This window comes from Lissotriton vulgaris, unplaced genomic scaffold, assembly GCF_964263255.1.
Source record: "Lissotriton vulgaris unplaced genomic scaffold, aLisVul1.2 SCAFFOLD_778, whole genome shotgun sequence".
NCBI classification, from domain to species: Eukaryota; Metazoa; Chordata; class Amphibia; order Caudata; family Salamandridae; genus Lissotriton; species Lissotriton vulgaris.
In genome coordinates, this window is record NW_028248858.1 from 481,061 (window position 1) to 506,564 (window position 25,504).

Consider the following 25,504-nt stretch of genomic DNA (forward strand, 5'->3'; position numbering starts at 1 on the left):
CTGATAAAAAGTTCTCCATACCTGAGAAAAAGCAAAAGTTCAAGTCACTGCAGAGCGCATTTTATATAATTGTTTATTATTTTTGCAGTTTTATATAGTGTTTACTTGACCAGAAGGTATAGGAGCGATCTACATGAGTACCAGTTGCATTACACAAGGTTGCATTTTTTTCTTTTAGGCACAGAGAGATTGTGGGGCATATTATCAAGGTCCGCGATAAAATTATCGTCACTTTAACATGTGTTTTCGGGTGAAAAGTGGCGATAATTTTATCGCACTATCAGCAAGGACACGCAGTGCCTCTACGCCGGTTTCCCCAATGCCCATCTTCGCAACGTCAATGATATGCAAAGTGGGCGCACCCTGCTAAACTAACGTGGAGAATGTCGCTAACAGACATTTCTCCAGTTATCAAGCTAATAGCTAACCTGTGTAGCGACGAGAAAAGTAGCGCTAACCGTGCTTATCGCAGGTTTGCTTATACCTGCTTGTAAACTGACTAAACCATTATAGTCTATGGGTGGTGGATCATAATGATGAGACTACCCTGCCCTATCTTCAACGTATCGCCTATCGCTGTGCGATTATCGCCGGATTTTCTGTGATAATCGCACATTTTGCAGCTGTCGCTGGATTTATTATCCCATTGGAGATAAACATTGCTGATAGCGCGCTATCTCTGCGATAAACTCCAGCGATAACCGTCGATAATTATCCTCGCGCTTAGCGACAATTATCGCCGGTTGTTGCCGATATGCCCCTAAGTGATTTGCCCAGAATCACAGGATGTTGAGCCAACTCAAGACTGAAGCCTGGTGCCCCAGTTCCAAAGTCAGCAGCTCTGGCCTTAGTGCCGCATCCTCTCCTAAACACAGACCCAACACAACCTCTGAGATCTTCTCCTGGTATGGGAGCTCCGGTATGCATTGTTCAGGCTGGTGCTCATGGTCAGTCAAAATAGCTGAGTCCAGAGAGAAAAATATATAAGTAAAGCTAATAGAGCTCACAGAAAATGTTTGAAGATTATCCCTTGCAGGTGTTGAGAGTAGTAGCGCTGAGTGAAGGACCTAAGTGAAGGGCCTACATGAGGTCCAGGGCTCCCACTCAGCACACGCTTGGCAAGACTGAAGCCAGTGAGCAGCAAACTGGCCACCGCAGAAGTGGACTTTGTGCTCAGTGATCTTTCACAACCAAAACAGGGATTTTGACAGTCCAGTTCCTACTACCACAGTGTGCTAAGTAAGGGCTAAGCCGGAGCAGCTTTGCATTCTGTGTTGTGGGGGCTTTGAGTGATTTAGTGATGCCATTGAAGGTTTCAATGGTGACCTGATATATGATACGAATAATTACATCATTGATGAAAATATCTATGATGTCATTTGTGACATCTTGTGCAAGGACATGAATATAACATTGAGGGGAATTGTGGTGCTCAACATAACTGTCATATTTCAATTGTATTTAGGTGTTTCAACATAACCATCACATGTTCTCCTAAAGTTCTTTTAGATAATTATTTCCTCTTTTGAGTAAAAAACGCAGAGGCATATTATCAAGGGCCTTATCTCTGCCTTTTTTGCAGATATACAAGGCAGTGTTAACATGCATTAGCGCATGTTTGCAGCCTTTTTACCGACAACTCGCTTTGCATCTCTAATTAGATGCAAGGTGGGCGTTTCCACACATAACAACATGTAAAATATCGCTGACTTCACATTGCAATGTTTACAAGCATTGCCCTGACACACATAGCGATAATGAAATCCGCGCTAACCGCGGTTATCGCCGTAAGCTAACATCTGATAATTTTCAGACTTAGCTATCTTTATTAAGGGGGGTGCATTGTCGTGCTACGACCACCAGGGGATATTTACATGGTTTTCCCCTATCGCTGCAGGAATATCGCTGGATTTCCAGCGATATTCCTGCATTTTGCCGCTATTGCTGGAATGTATATCGCCTTGGAGAAGCGCGTTGTTAATAACGGGCTATCCAGGCGATACATTCCAGCGATAGGTGGCGATAACTGAAATAGCGCTAAGCGCGCTTAGCGATATTTTTCTTCATTTGTTGGAATTATGCCCCACAAACTTTCCACTAAAAGTTATTATCAGGGAATGGATCTTGGTGGGAAGAGTTGTCTATGTCGTGAGCCATGTATTTGCACCAATCTGTTGCTCATCAAAAATCACTGAAATCATCTTCGTTTTGGTGTAAAATTAGAACACTTGGAACCCACCCCCCTCTCCAGGCAATATTCCAGGACAAACTCTAACCTGTGACTCAGATGTGTGTGCGAGACAGAGGGAATGAAGATACACCCTGTTTATTCTGGCAACTAAGTTAAGCTTAACGTCAGCACACAGGCTGGACACTGCTATATGTACTTTTAGCTGGAGCAATATCTTCTTAAATTACAGTTGTCGGGAAAATAGCAAAGCAGCTTCCTGCAAGAGAATCTGCGCGTGAGATTGTAGCTGTGCAAATATTGGATTATCTCATTAATTTTCACTAACAGAGAGTGCTTCTGGCACAAAAGAAGAAAGGTGAAACCGCCAGCATTTACTGCTCTCCAGTGCTTCTTTTGCATCTTACTCGGAGACATTCAAAGATGCCAGGGGAGCGATAAGAACCCTTTGAACACCTGGTGAATGCTTTGATTACATACCTATGATCTCATTACTCTGGATAATGGCCTGACTTTGAGTTTTGCTGATGGGATACTCCATCAAAAACGTGGCGGGTGTCCTTTCCGGGTCCCCTCGGATTATATCAGGGGAGTGCCATATTTTGTGAGTTGGAGCCAACGCTGGGTCCGGTGACTGGAACCTTTGAATGAATGCCTGTCAGATATTGGGCTGTCGGTCAATGTGACTCAGACCATCTGCTGTGTTAATGCCAAACATTGTGAAAGAATTTTGCTCAAAAGGACCAACAGGGAAAACATGTCAGTCCTGAAATGGAGAAGAAAAGCAATGACTGCCACATACTGGGACAATTCTCAGTATTCAGGGAAATATCTTTTTTGTTTTTCAATAACAAACTCCAGCATTGGGAGTATGTTTTTGAAATTAAAAAAAAGTTGATGAGCGGTCACATTAAAATGGTACCTGCTTAACAAACTTTCAGTGCCTTCAGAAGCATCTCTGAAGAAGGTGCAGAGATATTTTCTGCTTGGACCATGAGCCTAGAGCCGGCCCTGTTGGTGGTTTGCTCCAAGTAAGGAGGCGTGTCTTCCAGCATGCCAGTGCAGCATCTTCCTCTATTTCTCAAGTGGGCCGGCGCAACAGCCACCACACTCTTAAATCTTCCTAGTCAGAGTATACATTCTATCTTGATTTACTGTGTTAAAATAGAAACGAACCATGGATAGCCAGAAAAGCTATCGCCTATTTGAAGTCAAACAAATCAAAAAGCTCTCAAGAAGATAAAAAGACAAGAGAATGATAGTGCCTCAACTCAGTGAACTAGCATCTTCTTTCTAAAATTTATGATGACTGTTAGGAGGTATCAGCAATGCCCAAGTGGATGCTCCGCAAATCTTACGATTTGGTGCTTTGCTTGCTCTAAGACGCCGTCAAACCACTATCTGGGTATCCCTAAATCTTTTCGAAATACACCATACAGAAGGCCATCTTGAGCCATGTACTTGATTCGTCATTACATTTTTTAACAAGTGACTCCACTAAAAAGTCCTAAGAATTAAAAAAGCTGATTGGATAACCTTCTGATTCATGTGGAATGAGTATGCTACCTTGGGCCCAAAACCCCAGTCTATGTCTAAGAGTTTGTCAGGAAGTACACTTTAAAAAATGGATTTATAATTTAAATAGACGATTGCACCTAAACGAAGTGTAGCTGTTGTGGCTACAAGGAACAGGAAATTAAAAGGGTGTTTCTGGTGACAGGTCAATACTTGTGTTGTCTGATTTTACAGTGAGGTCGAATCTACACTACTCTGCAGCAGTGTGGGTCTCACTTCTTTATAGTAAGGTAACCAATGGACATAATTAGAAAATTCCACGTGGAGGGTGACCCCTTTCTGGTATAACACTGGGGAGGAGATTGGTGTAAAAAGGAGGGAAATGTCGATTCCAAGTTTTATTTTCCCTTGTCAAGTATTTTGTCTACAGGGATGGGTCACTTTATTTCTTAAGAACTGTGAAGATAGCGCCTGATGAAAATTAATGGCAATTAATGTGGTGCGAAAGTTGTTGTGGTCTCTTTAAGAGTCTGCAGTATTGGTAACATTCGCTGGAGGTGCATTTCTTGTTGAATAAAGAGACATGCATTAAACTCTATGATCAGGCTATTCCTTCGGCACGAGTTGTTCTCTGCCCTGTTCCCCATCTCAGCATAATTCTATCCATTTAGCGCGTTGCTTTTGTGATTTTTAAATGGCAGGGTTTGTTGTTGGTAGTTTTAGCAGCTTATGCTCCCCCCGCCAGTTTCCTTTTCTTTTGTCGGTGCTTGGACTTGTGAATTGTTATTGGCGGTAAATCAATAGTTGGCCGTGGAGTCTGTAGCCGCACTGAGCTGCTGCCGCTGATTGTCCGTCATTAGAAAGTCAGCCGTGCCGGGCAGGAACTGAGGTCTATATGTCACCGTGCCTTTGTTCCAGTGTGGAACATTGCGTTTCCAATAGACTCGGAAGCACAAAAGAGGCGGCCAGATAGGATGGCGAGGAAGAAGAGTGAGGAGGAAAACAAAACGCGTTAAACAATGATGCTCTTCTGTTTACTGTCGCTGGTATTGAGGGCAAACATTTTTGCACAGTCAGTAATGCTCAGGCAAGCACAAGAAAGTAATGTATTAATGTAAATCCCACATCCTTATTGATGGAATCAGGATATTTATGAATTTTATGATCGTTAAACATCCGTTAAGGTGGAATTTCCAACACTGTAAATTTAGGGCGGGAAGCGGGACAGGAGTTTTGATATGGGCTACAGCCAGGGCTCGAGTCAGGGTACCATGCGGGTGGACGGCGTACCCCCACTTATTTTACTGGGTGGACGCCGTCCCCTCTGCCAAACAGCTGGACTTCACCCTTTGGCCTCTCTGGGACGAGGAGCTCGGAGCTCACAGCACGCTGCTCACGCGCTGACTTCTCAGATGCAATCGCATCTAAGGGGTGAGCGAGGAGAGGCAATGAGCCCGATGGTGCAAGCCACCTTTCATGGCGTCACTTCCTGTAGAGACGTCACTTCCGGTGACAGCGTCCCCCCCACTTCTTTTTTTAGGACTTGTGCCCTGGCTACAGCAGCCTTTGGTGTCCACAGTCTATATATAAAAGGGTGCAATCCAATAAGATTAATCACTAAATACACATTCAAATATAAGCTCATAGATGTTAAAAAGAGTTGAGCTCAAACATGAGCCCTGTGGCACCCCCTTGGTGAGTTTTACCTCTGCTGACCGAAACGCCCCCATGTTCACACATTGGGTGCGTTCGAAAAGAAAGCTCTCCAGTGCCCTATTTGTCAGCCCAATCTCTGCAATACGTCCAATCAAGATGTTATGTGATATCGTTTCGAACGCTGCCGATAAATCTAGCAGTACCAGGACAACCGAAAAACTATTGTCCTGGTACATGCGGAGATCGTCCGTTACCGACAGCTGGGTATCAGTGCTATAATTCGGCCTAAAGCCGGATTGAGAGTAATATAGGCTCCCAGATTGTTCTATATAGTTCAAAACATGTTTATTTACATGCTTTTTTCATGATCTTGCCCAGGAAAGGAAGTAGGGATATGGGTCTAAGATTGGAAAAATCCGTCCAAGGGACGGAAGTATTTTTCAGAATCGGTCGTCACCAGTTTCCTTTTTCCACCTGCGCAGGACACAGCCCTCAGCAAGCGAGAGGTTGACAAGGCCCTGGATCTCAGGACCGAGCACCTTGCCAACCACCGGCATAATTCTGGCTGGAATCTGATCAGATGGGCAACCACTTTTAATTTGGTTCACCAGGTTTTCGACCTCCTTCAAAGAGATATCCGGAAACTTAGAGAGCATGCCAATACTAGTTCCCTCCCTAACATGGGATGGAGCTTTAAACTAGCAGGTAGATAGGTTAGAATCTATAATTTTTTCATAAATCCTATCTATTATCTCTGTGAAAAAGCATGAGATATCATCACATAGCTGTTGGGATGATATATCTATGCTTTCGCAGGCAGCAGGTTTTACGAAGGTCTGCAAAATCTGATATAGTACCTTAGGGGCACCGCCGGCAGCTAAAAGTTAAGATGTAATGTAGTTCTTGCGAGCAGCTCTAATCGCTTTATGATAGGAGCTTAGTGCTGTCTGGTAACATGTTCTATCAGCTTCCTGATATGAGGATCTCCAGGCCTTCTCAAGTTTCCTAGCTGCTCGTTTGAGACCTCGCAGATCGTCTGAGAACCAAACTTCCTGCTTTTGAGCTGATCGTGGTTTATAAGATTTTATAGGGGCAATATATTGCACTGTTGAATGTAAATGTAAATGTACATGTATTTATATAGCGCAAATCGCCCACATCGCAGGCATCTATGCGCTTGCTTAGGGAACCCGTCCTGGTATTCCCCTGTGAGATACCCCGGCAGGGTATCCACAAGGTGAAAGCCAGGCATCCCGCCGCGAGGGGCCGTTGTGGAGATTAAGCAAGCTATTGCCCAGAGTCGCAGAGTGTGAACCCGTGAGTCGAGTAGGCACCGGAGCGAGAATTATCGAGTCCGTGGAATTATTGAGCCCAACCCCCGTCGGGGCGGGTAATTGAACCCTGGTCCAGGGCCGATCTCAGCTTCCGGGTCTGCCGCCTCTAACCCCTGAGCCACACTTCTAACTCATATAATAGCTAACTCATATTTCCGTAAGGCCACCTCAATATTTTCAGTAGGCAGGATGTTAGGCATTACAAAAGCCTCCTTAAAAACTTCTTGAGACACTTTATGCCATTGTCTTCGCTTCTCTGGTAGCGGCAATGGATTATTGAGGGGTTTACAAGGATTGGGCATAGTGAATTCTAAAATGAAATGATCAGTCCAGCTAACCTGTTTCGGTGTATGACATACAATCACAGGTGAATTAGAGAGCACAAGGTCTAAAGTATGACCCGCCTGGTGCGTGGGTCCAATGTTATGTTGTGTAAGACCTAATAGTGAAAGGTCCGTAAATAACGATTGAGCCTCCACATTATCTTTCAACTCACTATGGATATTGATTCAGCCAGGTTAGTGCAAGAGGGGAAATGCCACAACTTTTTGTGGGATGTAATAGTATGTCATGTGAGATGGTCTTGAATGCAAGCTGATATGTCCAACAAGATCAGCACTGCTTTCTTCCACGCGTCTAGGGTTAGTTTTAAGTTATCTGAAATTTCCAATAGTGCAGATTCCATCAAGTGTTTAGGCCTAAAACCCGACTGTCAGGGGTGCAAAGTCTTGGCCTCTTCCAGGAAAATTGTTAGCTGCTTATTGACCAATTTTTCATCAATTATGCCAAGGGTAGGAAGTGGAGAGATAGAGCGAAGGTTGGAGATGCTGGAGGGGTCTGTGACCAGTTTTTTCTGAAGAGGTTTAACTGCAGTAAGTTTCCAGTCAGCAGGGACTTCCTCTGAGGCGAGTGAAGAATTTAATATATTATTTATTACTGGATTGGCGAGTACAACAGATGGACTGGCATCAAAATGGGAGCCAGATTTATGTGAGAGAATTGCTTGACGAGATTGTTCCAGGCTAATGCTATGAAACGCCTGGAGAGATGGTTCTATGTAAGAGTGATCTGACTCTACATCTACAAGAGGTGTATGAGTCGCACTAAAATCTTTTTGTAGGTTTAGAATATTTTTTTCAAAAAAAGCGGAGATTTGATTACATAGGGTCTGGGAGGGAGGGATATCTTTATCTAGTGCTTTTAGGTGTGTGAAGGATTTAACAATTTTAAAAATAGATTTTTGGTCCTTTTGAGCATCTGATATTTGCTTAGAATAATAGTCATTTTTTGCTAATTTGATTTACAAGTAGTAGGTTTTTAAGGCTGCTCTGAATTGCTAGCTCTTCTGTTTTATAGGCTCTTATCCACCTCCAATCCAAATGTTAACAGTGGAGATGGGGGCCTGCCAGGGCCTGCGTGCACCAAGGGGCTGAGGCCCTGGGAATATGTTTCTTTTATGATCTGACTGTGGGGCCAATTGGTCACTAACCTTGGTGATCCAGAAATCAAAACACTGGGCATCTTCACCGATGTTACCTGATAGAATGGGTCTGGACGCTTTTACACATTTGATCAAATGAAGATTAGTTATCATCTTGGTCCATTTACAAATACATTTTAGTATACTATTAATGAAAATATAAATGAAAGTGATTAAGTGGAAAATATGTTTTTATACATTTAAAAAAAACAATACAAAAATTACAAAACTGAAAAATGAAAATAAATATTATAATAATCAAGTTAAATAAGTAGAAATTACTTTTACATGAAGTTTCAAAATTTAAAACAAAATCCAATAAATATTGTTTTAGTTAAACAAATTTTAATAGATTTTAAATTAATATTAAATTAAATATATTACATGTAAAACAAATCTTTTTAAATATAAAAAAGTGTGCATTGTCATAAAACATTTAAAAATAATATTTTAATATATGTTAAAAAAGGAAAATTATTAGATGTAATTTTTATACAAACTTTTAGAATCTAACGTTTCTGATAAGTTTCTTAATAATACAACATATTATATTTTTCTATTTTAAAAATATAATTGTATTTTAAAATGCCATTTTTGATTTTTTTAATTAAAAATGTGGTTTAGATTATTTTTTCAGTCTAGAATTGTTAATTTTTGATGATCATTTTATTTCTTTTTATAAGGTATAACGTTTAGGAATGGTAGTAATATTTTAATATTTATATTAATTATTATTTTTAATATTTTGAAGTTTAAATATTTATGCCTGCAGTTTTAGACAGTGTGGGCCCGATTCACAAAGGCAATCTGAGACAAAAGTCTAACTTTATGACTTTTCGTATTCACAGAGGTTGTTTACTAGTCGTATCTTTACGTCCGCAGTTGGGCCGGAATCTCTGACTCGGGCTGTACTCTCGAGCTTGGGCCGTACTCTCTGCAACCAGGCCGGAATCTCAGGATTAAGTGTAATCAATGTGTCGGAATGCAATTTTTACAAAAAGGATCATTAGGAACATGAGATAAATGGTAGAGGAGGTCTTGAAAATCAGTTTGGGCAGGGAAAAGGGTGTGGCCAGATACTACTTCACATCCCAGAATAGTTTGCTCCTTTGCATCTTGGTACATGCAGTCCATGCCCAGACATAAATAAATACAAATATTTCAGTTTGTGCTAGTGCTAGTTTGCAAGTTGAATTAATATATATTTTTCCTCTTTTAGCTTCTTTGTAGAAGTTTTTGCATCACCGATTAGTAAAAGTTAAGGTGAAAGGTAAGCTTTGTTTTTATTTTGTTGAGCCAATAGTTGTTCTACTTTCACACTTTAGTCCATTTTCACTTGCTCAACATTGTACTGCATTCTCATTTCAGCTCATATCGAAAAACACACAGCATTCTTAGTACATTAGCATCGCTATGATTACCTCTACATTCTACCTAGCACAAAGTATTTAAGGAATAAAGTTTCAGTTAGTTAACAGAGATGGTGTATCTTTGGATGACTGCTGCCCAGGCCCTAATTCAATGCAGGCGATTTCTGAAGCAGGTTTTGATACAGATACTTCATCTGAGGGAAAGGATCTTGGATCAGAATGAATTTGGAAATAATGTTTTACTTGATGAAATTGTATCCTTCCTGTGATTCTGGAGAACATGTCCATGGCAGTTAAGATGTCCCATTGCAAGTACAATCTGTAGAACTATGAGACATTTGTTGTGAAGCCCAATTCTGACAAGTGCCATGTGGAACACAGAGATTTGCTGATGATGTGTTTCTTGTGGAAATTTGGCACCATATACATTTGCATGCCACACAGTTTCTAAGTGACTTTGGTGGTACTCTGGTGCATCATTCTATGGAATATCTGTGGACTCCCACATTTCTTGAGGAGTTTAAAAGAATTCTTGATCTTATACTCCATATAGGAGAAGTGCTAAAACCAGCAGTGCAGTCTTACTTGTCGACTTGTACAGATTAGCCAACATGGGTCATTTTTTTGTTTCTGCAGCATATGCTGCATTTCAGTGATAATTCAGCAGCACGGCCCAGGATCAACCATACCATATCAAGTTGTTCAAATGATGACTTGTTCTGGAACATTTGGCTGCCAACTTTCAAGTGAATAATAATTCTGGAAGAATATACCGATCAACAAGTTGCTGATCTTAAACAAAGAGTGGCTGCTGTTCAGGCACAACATAACTTTCCTGGTTATGTATACTATGAGTTATACTTGAAAGGACTCCACTTTAAATCCTGCAGGTCTCTATTCCATATTAGGAATTAGTGAGAAGATTGTATGGCAGCTTGCACAATCCCTCCTTCATAAACGTTACAACCTTTATGTAGAGAACTTCTACACAGGAGTCTTACTGTTCAGTGAGCTTCACAAAGCTGGCACTGTGGCTTGGGGTACAACCTGAAGTTACCCCTCAGGAACATGTAAGTAGCTCTGAAAAGGCTAAACTAGTATGTTGTGTTGCAACAAATTACTCTTAGTCAATTTCAGATAGGCCCCAAGTATGTGTAATCATTACAATTCTTGGTTTTTGAACTTCTTCAGCCACCATTTGGAGTTAGCTGGCAGAAGTACCCAACTCAACTGTAAACTTGATTACAGCAAGCAAATGGGTGAAGTATATAACAATGACCAGGTACTTCAACAATATAATGCACATTTGAAAATGTGCACATTGTATAAGAAGTTGACTACTCACATGATCCAGTTGCCAACATACATGATGTATGTTGTCTATCATCAGACTACCACAGGAAGACTGATGTCCTTCCTTTACTTTAAGTTGATGGTGATTGAAAGTCTTACTGTTCTAGAAGCAGTAGCATTTACTTCATGTTTTTGGAGGATGTTTAAACGTTTTAGTATCTGCAGTTTGCCAGAAGAGTCAATAATTTCACTGATGCAGAGTTGGCGCTCATCAAAGCCCGAGGCATGACAGTTGGAATTATTGTCCCATTGCGCATCTCAGCTAAAGTTGTGTTTTCCAACTTGCTTCACTTTGAACCACACAAAAGTAAAGTTTTTAGAATCTGACCAGATTGGAGCAGTCAGAATAATATCATGTGTCTTTAAATAGCTGTGCATGGATATATACCTTCCTTGGGCCATTACGTGACTTACTATGCAATCTTTTAAATCTATCTACTGTGGAAAATCATTCCAATCGTTTTTAACCAAAGAAGTTCCATGTATAGGGATGTTTTTTTGCCTAAATCAGAATTCAGCCACTGTGCTTTTATTGACTACAGTGAATTCATTCTCTTAGATCATACTTGCGACCTGCTTGCCACCTTCATGGTCAGTTAAAACGTGGTGGATTTTTCATCTTCTATATTACAAGGTCATTATAGTCAATACACTGCACGTAATGGATGCAACATCCGCCTTGTTTGACGGAGTACGCTGTCCCCTACCCCAAAGGCCCTTTGTCTCCTGGAAATGATCTTTAGGGAACCAAGCAGCATCTAGCCCAGCATGTTTACCCCCCTTTTCAAATTTAGATATGCTCACACTGTCCGATGAAGGGGCCTTTGGAGAATCCTTGGGGCCTCCCAAACTTACTACCACACACTGGAAATAGTTGAATTTAGCACAAAGACAAGTCTTCCTTAGCCTAAGCAGACTGCCTCAGGGCGGCATTAGTAGAAATTCACCTGGCACCCACATGGTATTAGCGAGGATTTTTAAGTGAGGGATAGACATGAAGAGGTAGGAAAATCTTAGTGTATGCTTGTTTTGATAAGAATCAGGTGTAGGTAGGAGGCAGATGGGAAAGGTAATGACTTCCCCAACCAATACTTCTATAGGTCACACTTTTTATTTTTATTTTGTCCTCATTCACCTCAAGGTTATACCCCAATATTCCAATCTCATGCCCATATTTTTATGTGGTTACCGCATCAAGGAGGTATTCAGCTTTCTTCAGCATACATTGGTATTCAACCGAGAATCGATAGCAGAAGCAAGGATGGGTTTAATCATTGGACAAATACGTTTGATGTTACAAAACTGAGGGGCATATTACCAAGGGCCTTATCGCCGCTTTAGCGGGAATTTTTCCCGCTAAAGCGGCGATAATTTTATCGCCCTATTACCTAGCTGTCGCTAACACCAGTTAGCGACAGCTTTAAGGAGATAGCGATCATCTTGGGGCCCACTTTGCATGTCAGCGATAATTATCGCTAATGACATGCAAAGTGGGCATGCCAAGATGTTAGCGACTGGAAACAGTCGCTAACATCGCTATCTCCTATTATCTACTTTTGGAAATATTCGCGCTAAGCACGAATATCTCCAAAAGCTAACGCCTGCCTAAAGCAGTTCTTAGCCATGTTATCCAATGGAAGGTGGATAACATGGCTAAGAGCATTGTCACAATAATGCATGAATATCGCGGATTTTTCAGCGATATTCATGCATTTCGCAGGATTTTTACCGCTTTTGAGATAAACCTTGATAATATCAAGGTATCTCAGCGGTAAAAATCCTCAGTGCTCGGCGATATAATTTTACCTGCTAACCATGCATAGCGATAATTATCGCTATTGCTTGGTAATATGCCCTGAAATTTCCTACAACACTCCCATTGGAATTGCTCTGTTACAATCATCTTATCAGTGGCAACCAGAATGTTTACCTCTTAGCAGTAGTATCTATAGCATCAATGTTAGATTACAGTACTGAGCCATTCAGAACACGTCGGGGGAGCACCAGCTAAACACTTCCTGCAAATCTCCACTTGTGCCAGGAGAGTCAAGTAAAATAGCAATTTGAAACCGTCTTTACTTAACTTCACAGGATCCTCAATGGCCCAAAAGATAATTTGGGAAAGGCTTACCTTGACATTTATCCCAAGGATGTTCATCGTAACCTTACCCACATTTTCCCAGAAGTACTGAATCCTGGGGCATTCCATAAACATGTGGATATCTTTGGCCATCTATAGTCCATATTTCATACATTTAGCTGTGCCCCCTTTCCCCATCTTCGAGATCCTGTTGGGTGTCCAGTATGCTCTGTGAAGGGAAAATAGATAGTTTCTCCTTAAACAAGTGGGTTTAATAATACTATATAAAGTGGGCACTGATACGTGCCATAACTCTATTAATTGCGTCTTTGGTAAGTGTCCCTCCCACAGCTCCTCTGGTAGTTTAAACTCTCCATCTGCAATATCCATCATTTATTTATTTATTTTTATTTGCATACTTATAACGCGCTGGGAATCGACTCCCTGAGGAGTATCTCCGCGCCTTTTTAGCAGCATCTGAGACCAAGGCCTGCTCTAACAATATTAAGTGAAGACTTAGTGGGATTAATAGTTGAACAAGAAAGTTTTTAATTTTTTCCTAAAAGGAAAGTGTTCCTTACAGGTTCTAATGTCATAAGGAAGATCGTTCCAAAACTTTGGTCCAGCTACAGACAGAGCCCTTCCACCTTGTCTGGTCTTACAAAACCTGGGGACACATAACAGCTCTTGATTACCAGATCTCAGAGTTCTAGCAGGGATGTAAGGGACAAATTTTTTTGTTAGATAGTCAGGACCTTTACCAATGAGACATTTATGGATGATGCAGCACGTTTTAAACAAGACTCTCTGTTTCACAGTGAGCCAATGTAGTTGATTCAGTAATGGTTTCGAGGGTGTACGTGCTGGGGCATTCAAAACCAAGCGTGCTGCCGTGTTCTGCACAACTTGGAGTTTGTTAATGATGCCCTCATTGGCGGCTAACAGCAGCCCGTTACAGTAGTCCAGTCTGCTCAACACAAGCGACTGAACTAGCGTTTTCCTGGTGGAATCAGGTAACAGGGGGAAAACCCTTCGGAGAAGACCAATCACATGGAAACAGGAGCCTACCACTTGATTGGTATGATGTTTAAAAGCGAGCTCCTGATCCAGTTTGACCCCGAGATCTTTTACCACCTCTTTGGGTACGGGGACTGGGCCAAGGTCTTGAGGCCACCAGTCGGGAGTCCACAATCTTTTGGCCTCTCCAAAAAGCATTACCTCAGTCTTTGAGACGTTACACTGAAGGAAATTTGCTGCCATCCATTGGGCCACCTCTTTCATCCCCTGGGCAAAGGAGCTGCGTACCTCAGGAGTCATGATTTTAAAGGGGAAGAGGAGTTGAGTATCGTCTGCATACGATACAGGAATAAATCCGTGGGATCTCATGATGTTAGCCAGGGGTGCCACGTAGATGTTAAAAAGTGTAGGGCTCAAGCAGGAGCCCTGTGGCACCCCCTTAGAGATCTCCACCTCCTCTGACTGGTACGGACCCAGTGTGACTCTCTGAGTACGCTTGATGAAAAAGCTCCTTAGCCAGGCCAACGCCTTGCCACCCAGCCCGATGTTAATGAGTCTGGAGGTCATGATATCATGTGACACAGTGTCAAACGCCGCTGACAGATCTAAAAGCACCAGGATAACGGAATAACCCTTATCCTGTAGCATATGGAGATCGTCAGCGACGGACAGCAAGGCGGTCTCAGTACTATGCCTGGGTCTGACCCCGATTGTGAAGGGTCAAGTCCTCCTGCACTTTCTATATATTTGGATAAGTGCCGATTTACAAACTTTTCGGCAAGCTTCCCTAAAAAAGGGAGGAGTGAGATAGGTCTCTGGTTTGTGAGGTCGGTCCAGGGAATGGAATTATTTTTGCGTAGGGGTCTGACCAAAGCTTGCTTCCAGCCTAGGGGGACTTCCCCCGTGCTCAGAGAAAGGTTAAGTACCTGCTGAATACTTACACCCAGCTCCTCAGTGAGAAGAGTCATAACCCGTGCTGGTATAATATCCGAGGGGCACCCGCTCTTAGTTTGGGTGATAAGAGTGGTTATCTCCTCCAATGATATAGGTGGAAAGGCTTCAAGCTTACAGGTCGTATTTCCTATTGGGCTAATATGGGGCTGGACCAAGCTATCAGCATTGCTCATAGAATTCGAGGTGGATTTGGTGGCTAAGATCTTCGTATAAATGCCATCTATTTTTTTGACAAAAAACTGAGAGATATTATTGCACAATTCCTGAGACTCCATCCGTTTCGCAAGCCGAGGGTTTTATAAAGGTTTGCAAGATCTGGTAGAGTACTTTGGGATTTTTTCCGGCTGCTGACAATTGGGTTGCAATATGATGTTTCCGTGCAGCCCGAATAGCTTTATGGTAAGCTTTTAATGAGGTCCTGTGTGATTCTTTGTCCTCTGCCTTATGAGTGGCCCTCCAACGTTTTTCTGACTTCCTAGCAGTTAGCTTTAACTGTCTAAGATCGTCAGTGAACCAGACCTCTTGTTTAGAAATAGGCCGTGGTTTAAATTTTCTCAAGGGAGCAACCTGGTTAATAGTCAGTGTTAAGGCTTCATTGAATTTGACTAATGCGGAGGAAACATCATCACCACATTCATCCCAGTTGGGCTCTGTGTATTTACTCCTGAAACCCTCAGCAGTTAGTTTGTTCCAGGGTCTTCTGACTTCTGCCATCGTCCTCTGGATGCCCTTTACCTTATAGTTAAGGCGGGTGTAAAATTCAATGATGGCGTGATCAGTCCAGTCCACTAAAGTGGGAGGCAGACATTTAATAGAGGTGTAGTTGCATAGCACAAGATCTAGGGTGTGTCCGGCAGTGTGTGTGGGTCCCTGATTCATTTGGTTGAGGCCAAGCGAGGCTAGATCGGTCAAGAGTGTCTGCGCTTCAACACATGTGGCTATTTCGCTATGGACATTGAAGTCCCCTACCACAGTAAAATCGGAATTGCATCGTATGTGGGGGGCCAACACTTCCACCAGTTGAGTGGAAAAATTCCCAAGGGGGCCTGGAGGTCGATAGACCAGTGCACCTTTCCTGGTGTACTTAGTATTTGGGTTGATGTTAAAAATCAGGAGCTCCATTTGCGGGTTACACATCGTTTCAATGACCACCACCTCTATTTCTTGTTTGAAAATGATGGCCAGCCCACCACCAGTTTTAATGGGGCGGTCCATCCTCACTATTTTGTATCCCAGCGGCACCCCCATAGTGATGGCTGGAACAGTGTGGGGTTTTAGCCACGTTTCAGTCAAGAAACAAAGATGTGGGCCCTCAGAGGTGATGAGATCCCAGATCTGAGTTGCATGAGACACTAGTGAGCGAACATTACAGAGAAGGTTCTTACAAATCAGAGAAGAATCATTAGCAGGGCATGGATGTTGTATAGGGACGGAGGTAGGGTGCAAAGGGGATATAACAGCGTTGCGACTAAATTGTGTGTGACATATATTGCAAGAAAAAGGTCCCTCCACACATATCTCCGCCCTATGGGGACACAGAGTGGTAACATACCTGCCCACGTCCCGCAATGTCTGGCTAGAATACGTGTATACAGGTTGATGGAGCCCGTCATAGCCACCAGCCCCTAGCCACGTCCTGCCGCGGACGGGCGCAGACGGGCTAGTCTTTGGCTCGTCTTAGGCGCAGGAATAGGCGCCACACTGCGCGTCAACACTGCGCGTTGGGTAGCCGAGGTGCTTTATAGCCCTTGAGTTAATGAAGAGCTAGAGCGCTAACCGCTCGTTTCCCTGACCGTTCCTGCCTCTGCCTCTGCTCCGCCTTCCGCACCCGTGATTGGCTGAGGGTCGGACTGGGAGTGCAGGCACAGGACAAGCTACGAGTGCGTGTGGGTATGCGGTACAAATTTTACACAATTAACACTTAACACAAGTGCAACACTATAACACAGTGTGACACTAGCAACAAGCTATTTGCCCCTTTTTAAAAAGTATTTTCTAGTTCACTGATAAAATGCAGCACGAGCCGCTTTAAACAATTTTAAAACAAATGATGAGCAGAATGCTCGCAGATGGCGCCAAACGGAGTCGGGGAGAAGCTGCCACCGTCCCCCTCAGAATCCAATACCATCTTGAGACTTCCATCCTCCCTAGTGTCCCTTGCATTAGGTGTTCTTCCAGTTTGTTGGTTTCCCCTGTCTCATAGTTCAAGCTCTGGGACCAGCTTTGTAACAGTAAATTCTTGAATCTCAATATATTTCCCTCCACCAAAACATAAAGTTTGACCTATGGTAAGAGCTCACCCTCCTCTATGAGTTGGCCCCATCTCTGGACACCAATTTCTTTTATTTGAGTCACCGCTTATATTGACATATTCTGTGAGACTGGTGAGTCCCAAATGGGTGAAAATGTACTGTAATACGTAAGTCATGTAGCCTTCCTAATTCGATACCAAAGTCCAGTCATTGATTGCAGCACCTTCAGCCTTACTTTCTTGTAGTACTTGGGATCTCCATATTTATATAGGAATTAAACATCCCCACCTTTGATGTAATTTAGCACAGCCTTATACAGAGGGCCAATCTCCTAAATAAGTGGGCCATTAAGCAACATTCTACCATTCTTTAGTTAGAATGCCCATGCGTAATGCGGCATATCTGGTAATGTCAACCCCCCTCCCTTGTCTCATCTTCTCTAGAGCTTCCTCAATGGTATCCTTGCTCCCTTTGAAACCCAAATAAAACTGTTAATGCTTCTGTGCAATCTATCTAACCCCTCCTTCTTAATGTACATAGGGATTGTGTTGAAAAGAAATGTCAATTTGGGCAGTATTACCATCTTGGATGGAGACAGTACGCCGGAGGTGAGACCAGCCCTTCATCAATCTGTTTGACTCTTTTAGAGCCTTAGAAAAAAGTTACTTCTAAAACGTTTTTGAGATCTTGTATGATCTTTAAACCCAGATATTTCATCTCTTTTGCAATTAATTAATTTCCCCTCTGCAGGTTCCATACCATGATTTCAGTTTTGGAGGTGTTAACCGAGTAGCCCGCCACCTTTTCAAAATACAATGTCAACTGCTTAATGATTGGCAGAACAGTCTGCAAGTCTGATTTATAGACCATAAGGACTTCTGCACACACAGAGACCTTTTTTACCAATCATTATAAATACAAGGAGGAATGAACGACTCATTCCTAAGTTTACATGCCAAAGGTTTGATATATAACTTAAACAATAAAGGCAAAAGCAGGTATCCTGCCCTTGTAACCCTAGATATTTTAGAGGCCAAGATAAGAATTTCATTCAAAAGTCTTCTGGCAGAAGGAAGGTATTAAATTAGGTGAAAGACCCTACAGACGTTATCTCCCAAGTGATAGTGCTTTAACACTGTTTAGAAATATGTCCAATTGACTTTGTCAAATGCTTTTGTAGCAGTTAAAGTCATGACTGCCAATGGCATCTTACAAGAGACAGCCAGATCTATCGAGTCTATGGCTCATGTAACGATCTTCCTTTTCTTTTGATCATCATGTAGGAATTCTCCTATTTCTCCATTCAACCTCTCAGCTAAAGCTCTGCAGGGATTTTATAATCACAGTCCAGGAGTGATATGAGTCTATACGATTCACTGCTACTGGGATTTTTCCACGGCTAAAGAATTAAGGTAACTGTGGCTTCATTCTACAAGCAGGTAATGACAACCCTTTCTCAAAAATCTCCCTTAATAAGCTTGTCATTGCAGGTAGTATTATAGCGCCCAAAGCTTTGTATAGTTCCACCAGCAGCCAATCAGTACCTTCTGCCTTTCCTGTTTTTCTGTACCTAATTATCTGCCTGACTTCGCTCTGGTTAATATTACTATTAATGTAGGTCTCCTAACCCCTCCCCAGTCACCCACTCCTTCACCTTCTCCTCAGTTATCACTCATTTTCTGTGTATAGATCTTTGAAGAAGCTGAGAAAAGCTTTTTCAATCTTGTTACTGCTTCTCATGCTAAAACCAGACCTACTGCCTTTTATTTCTCTGATTATATTTCTAACTTGATATGATTTAACTTTCCAGGTGAGCAAACTTCCACAGTTCTCCCCATACTCAACATGGGCTTTCCCACCTCTTCCTAACTCTGACATCCAGTACAGAAGCCAGCTTGCCTCTTGAGTTTTGTGACCTATCCTTGTGATACTGTCACTTCATTAGGTCCTAATCGTTGTGATAACAGTTGTTCCTCCAGATTCCTCAATTCAGACTCTAGTATGTTAACCTCCTTGTTATATACCCTCCTCTTAAAGCATGATTTGCTGGAGATCTTCCACCTCAGAAAGGCCTTGAAAGAGTCCCATACGACGTTCATTGGGTTGGTACCTTTATTGAGTCAGATAAATTCATCTGTCTCTAAATGGAGAACATTCACTGTCTCTTGGTTTTACAGTGTTGTGTGATCTAATGTATATATTCTTAACGTGTGCTTTAATATAGGTTTAATATCTAATAATACTGCAGAGTGATCTGACATGTAAACCACCTCATGCTTGACCGCTTGAATGTCTCTCTTATAGTCTGGTCTTTAAGAAAATAGCCAATCTTTGAATAATGGTCATATTTCTTATTGTGGAACATATATCCCCATTCTGACCAAGCCTTCTTCCTCCACATGTCACATAGCCAATTTAACTCATCATATTTTTGATGTATGATTGCATTTTAGGGGAGACGATCAATCTACTTTTGGAAAACCTATCTAACACATTTTCCAATATTATATTGAAATCTCCGGCCATTACAACTGGTAAAGTAAAATCTTGCAATTTCGAAAACATCATCCTAAGAGGTTCTATACCATCAATATTCGGACCATAGTAGCCCACTAAATTATAGTTGCAATCATCTACTGAAAACTTAGTGATAATACATCTTCCTGATTTATCTGTGATGCTGCCTTTGATATATACATTCAGTTGTTTCGTTATCAAAATAGCTGCCCCCTTAGTGCTAAAGTTGTGATCAGCGCAGACCATCTTTTGAATCCATTTTCTAGTCTTAAAAAGGTCTGTACACTCTTCACTGGGCAGGTTAGTTCTTTGCTAGGTAATAATATGTGCTGTGAGCCACTTAAATATTGTGACAGTCTTTCTCGCCTCCCTTTTACAGGCACGTTGTTTATGTTCCATGAAAGTATTCCTATAGAAGCAATTCTACCTCTACCTTCCAAACCCATGTGAAAAACAATTGTGCAAAAACATTTAGGGACTGATTCATAAAGGGAAACTTAGACTTTCATCCTGGAGTGTACGCACCATATTCCCCAGGATCGTAGTGGTACGCTTCGTACATCCCATTACTGCGGGTGTACATTGCGTACCCCTGTGATCGCAGGGGTACGGCGTGTACTCCCCATTACCGCAGGGGTGCGCACTGTACCCCAGAGATCACGGGGAGTACACACCGTACCCCTGCAGTATTGGGGTGTACGCACCGTACCCGGGGGAGCAATCACGTACGCGGTTCGTGTCGAGATGTGTGTTTACGGCTGTTTAATAGTGCTGTACGAAGAGTTGTACGGAGTGCTGAAAACCCGATTCATACTTGCCTGGTCGGGAAATGCTGCTTCGATCCGTACGATCGTCGCCTACTGCGTCATCCGTGTGCGATTCGTACGTATTGTTGATTCGTATGGACCTTGTAAGATTCGGACGGAGATCTGCTGTATGTTCGAATCGTACTAGCTCGCACTTACAGTGACGTCGAGGGTGTACGATTCGTATGGTAAAATCGCTCCGTACGACGAATCGGAGCGATTTTTCCAGGATCAGAATCGGCCCCTAAGTCTTTCACTCGCTGTACTTACTAATAACTTGTATTAGATCACTGGCTTGCTTCTGCCACACATAATTCATACGTGTAGCCTGCTTGCTAGCATGATCTCTGTCAAAACATGGCATGCGTCCTGTCCATTGTATTACAAGTGCACTATTGTCAATGCACTGCACATAATGGTGGACAGGAAATGCACTACATGTTGACAGAGTATCATGGCCACCAAACCCTAAGACCCATAATCTTTCTGGAAATGCTATTTTTAAAGCCTAGGCATGTCTGCTCCAATATGTGGATCCCACACTACACAAGTGGGGTATCATTTCCATCGGGAGAATCCTCACAATGTTTGTGGTAGACCTTTTGTGAATTCATGAGAATTCTGGAACTTTCTTTCACAGAATGTGAGGAAAGTATGTGATTTTAGGCACAGTTTGAGGCTTGCAGGGCACTCTGAACGACAAAACCTTATGTTATCCATGCAAGTCAGACCAACATCGACTACCCTGGTTGACTAGTTTTAGGACATGTGAATTTGGCTGGGGAAAGAGAGAGGCAGGGCCTGTGGACCAAGGCATACAGGAGCCTCGCAAATCTACGTCCTGCCATACCTTACAGTGTCACAAGGAACACTTTTTGCAAGGATTGGTGGAATTGTGACAAAGATGATTAGGAAACTGCAAGCTTAAAATGCAAGCAGTGTATTTCCATAGAAGAAAAATGTCATACATGTCTAACATAGAGTCAATATAAGTGATTGTGACACTCTGAAGTCCTCTACCCCTTCCACAGGCCTCAGTAATGTTTAATTCACAGCCTCAACATTTTAGAATTGGAACATTTTCAATATTAATAGTTTTACAACAAAATCATCTTTTGTTACTTATTAACTTTAAATCCATAACAACTATTGACAAAGCAAATATTCCTGGCTATTTTAGGGGTATGTCAGTTGCCGAGTTATATAACAGAAAGCTCAGAGAGGAATCTAAATACCAGTCAGTATGGGAACCACCGAAATTACGTTTACCTGCTTAAGTCACACCCTTAATTAAACAGACCACACACCTTTTAGAGACCCCACACACACTTTTTGCATTTCAGTTAAGGGCCTGACTCCAATAAATCTTGTCTCTTCAGAGGACAAACACTAGGAAATACGTTTATTGTGTTTTTACTATGCCACTAAAAAGGAGTAATCATCATCTCCTCATATTGCACACTTGGTGGCTAGGCGCTACTGCAGAGATGTACCTGTAACCTGAAGGTACAGGTCAATAACAGCTCAGCGCTCTGAGCTATGCCCCTTGCTGCCTCATCTGTGGCTAGTGCTGGCATTATTTCACAGGGACACATGCCAGTGTGAACAGGGTGACTTAGGATGCCAGGGGAATATGCACAGTGCCAGAATAGAAGCAAAGAAAGGATGTGGCAAAACGACTACAGCGCCCGACTTTGAAGCTGGGGAACCAAGTTCGAGTCTGGCGGGAGGCCAGTGGTGGCTGGCATGGCTAGCGGGTGGGGGGTCATGAGGGGATGTGTGGTGTAATAAATAAAAAAACGTAGGCTGTGTCCCGTGTCTCTACTCCTGCTCTCCAGTCTCCGATTCCAGGAACAGGAAGCAGGCAGCCAGGCTCCATCACCAAAGCCAATCACAATATTGTAAAGCAGCATTGTAATTGGTCTGAGTGCCTTGACACGGTGCTCAGCCAGGGGCTTGTGAGGTGAGTTTGTTGGAAAGTGCTCATGACTGGGCCGACCAAACAGTCATTGCGCACTTAGAAGTTGGAAAACCAGTCCTCCCTGCTCTGAGAGACTGTTTTAAATATTGTATAGTTGTATGAGCAAGACTTTTTAAAGGGTCCCCGATCCCCAGAAGAAAACTATCTCTTCAAGAAGACATGTGCTTTCATCGTAGTTTATAGCACAATTCAATATCATTGTTTACACATAACCCAAACATGAAATTGGAGCTTACAGAGACAGGCATAGAGAAAGAGAAGTACCTATGTTTAGTAGACCTGTCATGTTGTACCATGTCAGGCATCAGTAGTAAATCCTACTTTTATCTTTCACATATTCCCCATTTTCTCCATCATAAATGCAGGTCTCAAGTCCAAGAATGTAAAGAAAAGAACGTCTCAATTATCTATTACTGCATGGGCTGGGAATCCCTGAGATCTGGGTGTCAAACGGGCATTTCTGGCTTTCAAGAAATGTATCATGCATTATAGGTTTAAATTAGTTGGAATCAGTGACCATATATTACATATATATTACATATATATTTGTTTTCACAAAAAAAATCAAAGGTTAAAGTAAAGTTATAGTTAAGTGAAAATTTCAGTGACAACGTAACATTTTAAACGTACAAAACCTCAGAAATTCACCAGTTACGTTATCTTATTTAACTCTAGCTCATTCCCTTAGGTAACTATAACTCGCGCCCCAACCCTGCATAGTTTTCGCATCAATAATTTCATTACAAATGTTGCAGTGATAATATCATAATGTCATGAGTGATGCAATATGTGGGGTAATTAGTAGTGCATGGCACAGGCACAAGTTAAAATCAATTGAGCTAACTATAACTGCTGAATTTCAGTTCTTTTGTACTTTTAAATGTTATGTTATCACTGAAATTTTCACCTAACTATAACGTTACCTTAACTGTTGTTTTTTTTCAGTAAATTTCTAGGTCTTTTTTAACGTAAAGTAATATTTTATTATTTAATACAGTACGTAAAGTCAAATCACCGGCACACACTGCCTTCGGCCATCCAAAAAGGTTGAGTCCCAAAATGTGTGTGTATATATATATATATATATTTATATATATTTGTATATATATCCAGTTACCGCTCAGGTGCGTTCAGTCACCAAAAAGAGAGTCGGACTCCTTGAATAGTTTCTGCTACTGCCGGCCGCAGTAACGTATTCATTTATCCATATATAAAGTGCAAAGTGCCTGACAAATGACGCGTTTCGGCCAACGAGGTGGCCTTGCTCACAATATATATATATATGTATATATAAACTCCACTCTCCTCCAGCATGCAGAGGAAATGAGCACACGCTGGACTCCAGGTAAAATGTACAGGTCCTTCTTTATTTTGGCGTTAGCATGACGTGTTTCGTTTTGGGATAAAACTTCTTCAGATGCCGCCAATGAAATAGCAAGTGCTTCCCCTGCACTCTCTTAAACAGAATACCTCGCTCTTATTGGTTGGGCATCCCTGGTGTGTGAGCATAGGGAAAGGCGCAAACCCAGGGCTGGATTCAACATATATATATTCGTGAAATGGCACAAATGTTATTAGCAAAACAAAAATGTCTTTCTATGGAAACTCTGACCTAACTCTAACTACAATGTGGCAACCGCCACCATATATATATAGGCATGTGATCAAGCCTCGTTTGGAGGTGAAACGCGTTATGGCGGATGGCTGGTGGAATATTTGAATAAATCACCGAAAATATCAGCACTAAATCTGGGCTCACTCTCGTTATTCTATTCGATTTGTGGAAAGGAAAGGAATGGCGTTTTCTTCATATATATATATATATATATATATATATATATATATATATATATATATATATATATATATATATATATATATATATATATATATATATGTGTAGCAATCCCCGCTACCTCTCGCCCGGAGCCCAGTCCTGGATACCGCAGCGCAGGAAGAAGAGAGGAGACCTCAGGTGCAGGTGAGCAGTGTATCTTTATTTTCTCGAGGAGACGGCACACCTCAGCATGACGTTTCGGCCTTCACAGAGGCTTTGATCACATGACGCATGCTAGGGAGGAGGCAATTTTTAAAGTGCTAGTGCTCAGTTCAGTGCAATATCATTGGTGGATTAAGGTCACAAGTAGCATGATTAGTATCATAGACATAGACAACAGTTGTAAGCACAACGCATATATATATATATATATATATATATATATATATATATATATATATATATATATATATATATATATATATATATATATATATATAACTATATGTGTGTATATATGTATATATATATGTATATATATATATATGTGTATATATATAATCACAAAAAAAACAAAGGTTACAGGGATGTTATAGTTAGACTGACATTTCACTCATACAAAACCAGAGAAATTCAGCTGTTATAGTTTTCTGATTTAACTATAACTTGCGCCCCCTCAATGCACTGTTTATGACCTCACATATTACATCACTCATGACATGGTCAGTGACAACACTGATGACATCAGTGATGACATCTCAATCAATCAATCAATCAGAGTACTTTTAAAGTGTGCTACTTACCCGTGAGGGTCCAAAGGTGCTGAGGGGAGAGGGGGGTGCTGCTACTGCTCTAAGAGCCAGGTCTTTAGGAGTCTTCTGAAGGCGAGTAGGTCTTGGGTCTGCTGTATGTGGGTAGGGAGGGTGTTCCAGGTCTTGGCGGCGAGGTAGGAGAAGGATCTGCCACAGGAGGTCATTTTTTGGATGCGGGGGACAGCGGCGAGGCTGGCGGAGCGGAACTGGCGGTGGGGGTGTGGAAGCTGAGTCTGCTGTTCAGGTAGGCTGGTCCGGCGTAGTGGAGTGCTCTGTGTGCGTGGGTGAGGAGCTCGAAGGTGATACTCTTGTCAACGGGGAGCCAGTGTTGATCTCTCAGGTGGGGGCAGCGGTGGGGGAGGTTGACGATTAGTCGGACGGAGGCGGTGTAGTCGTCGTAGGTGTTTGGCTG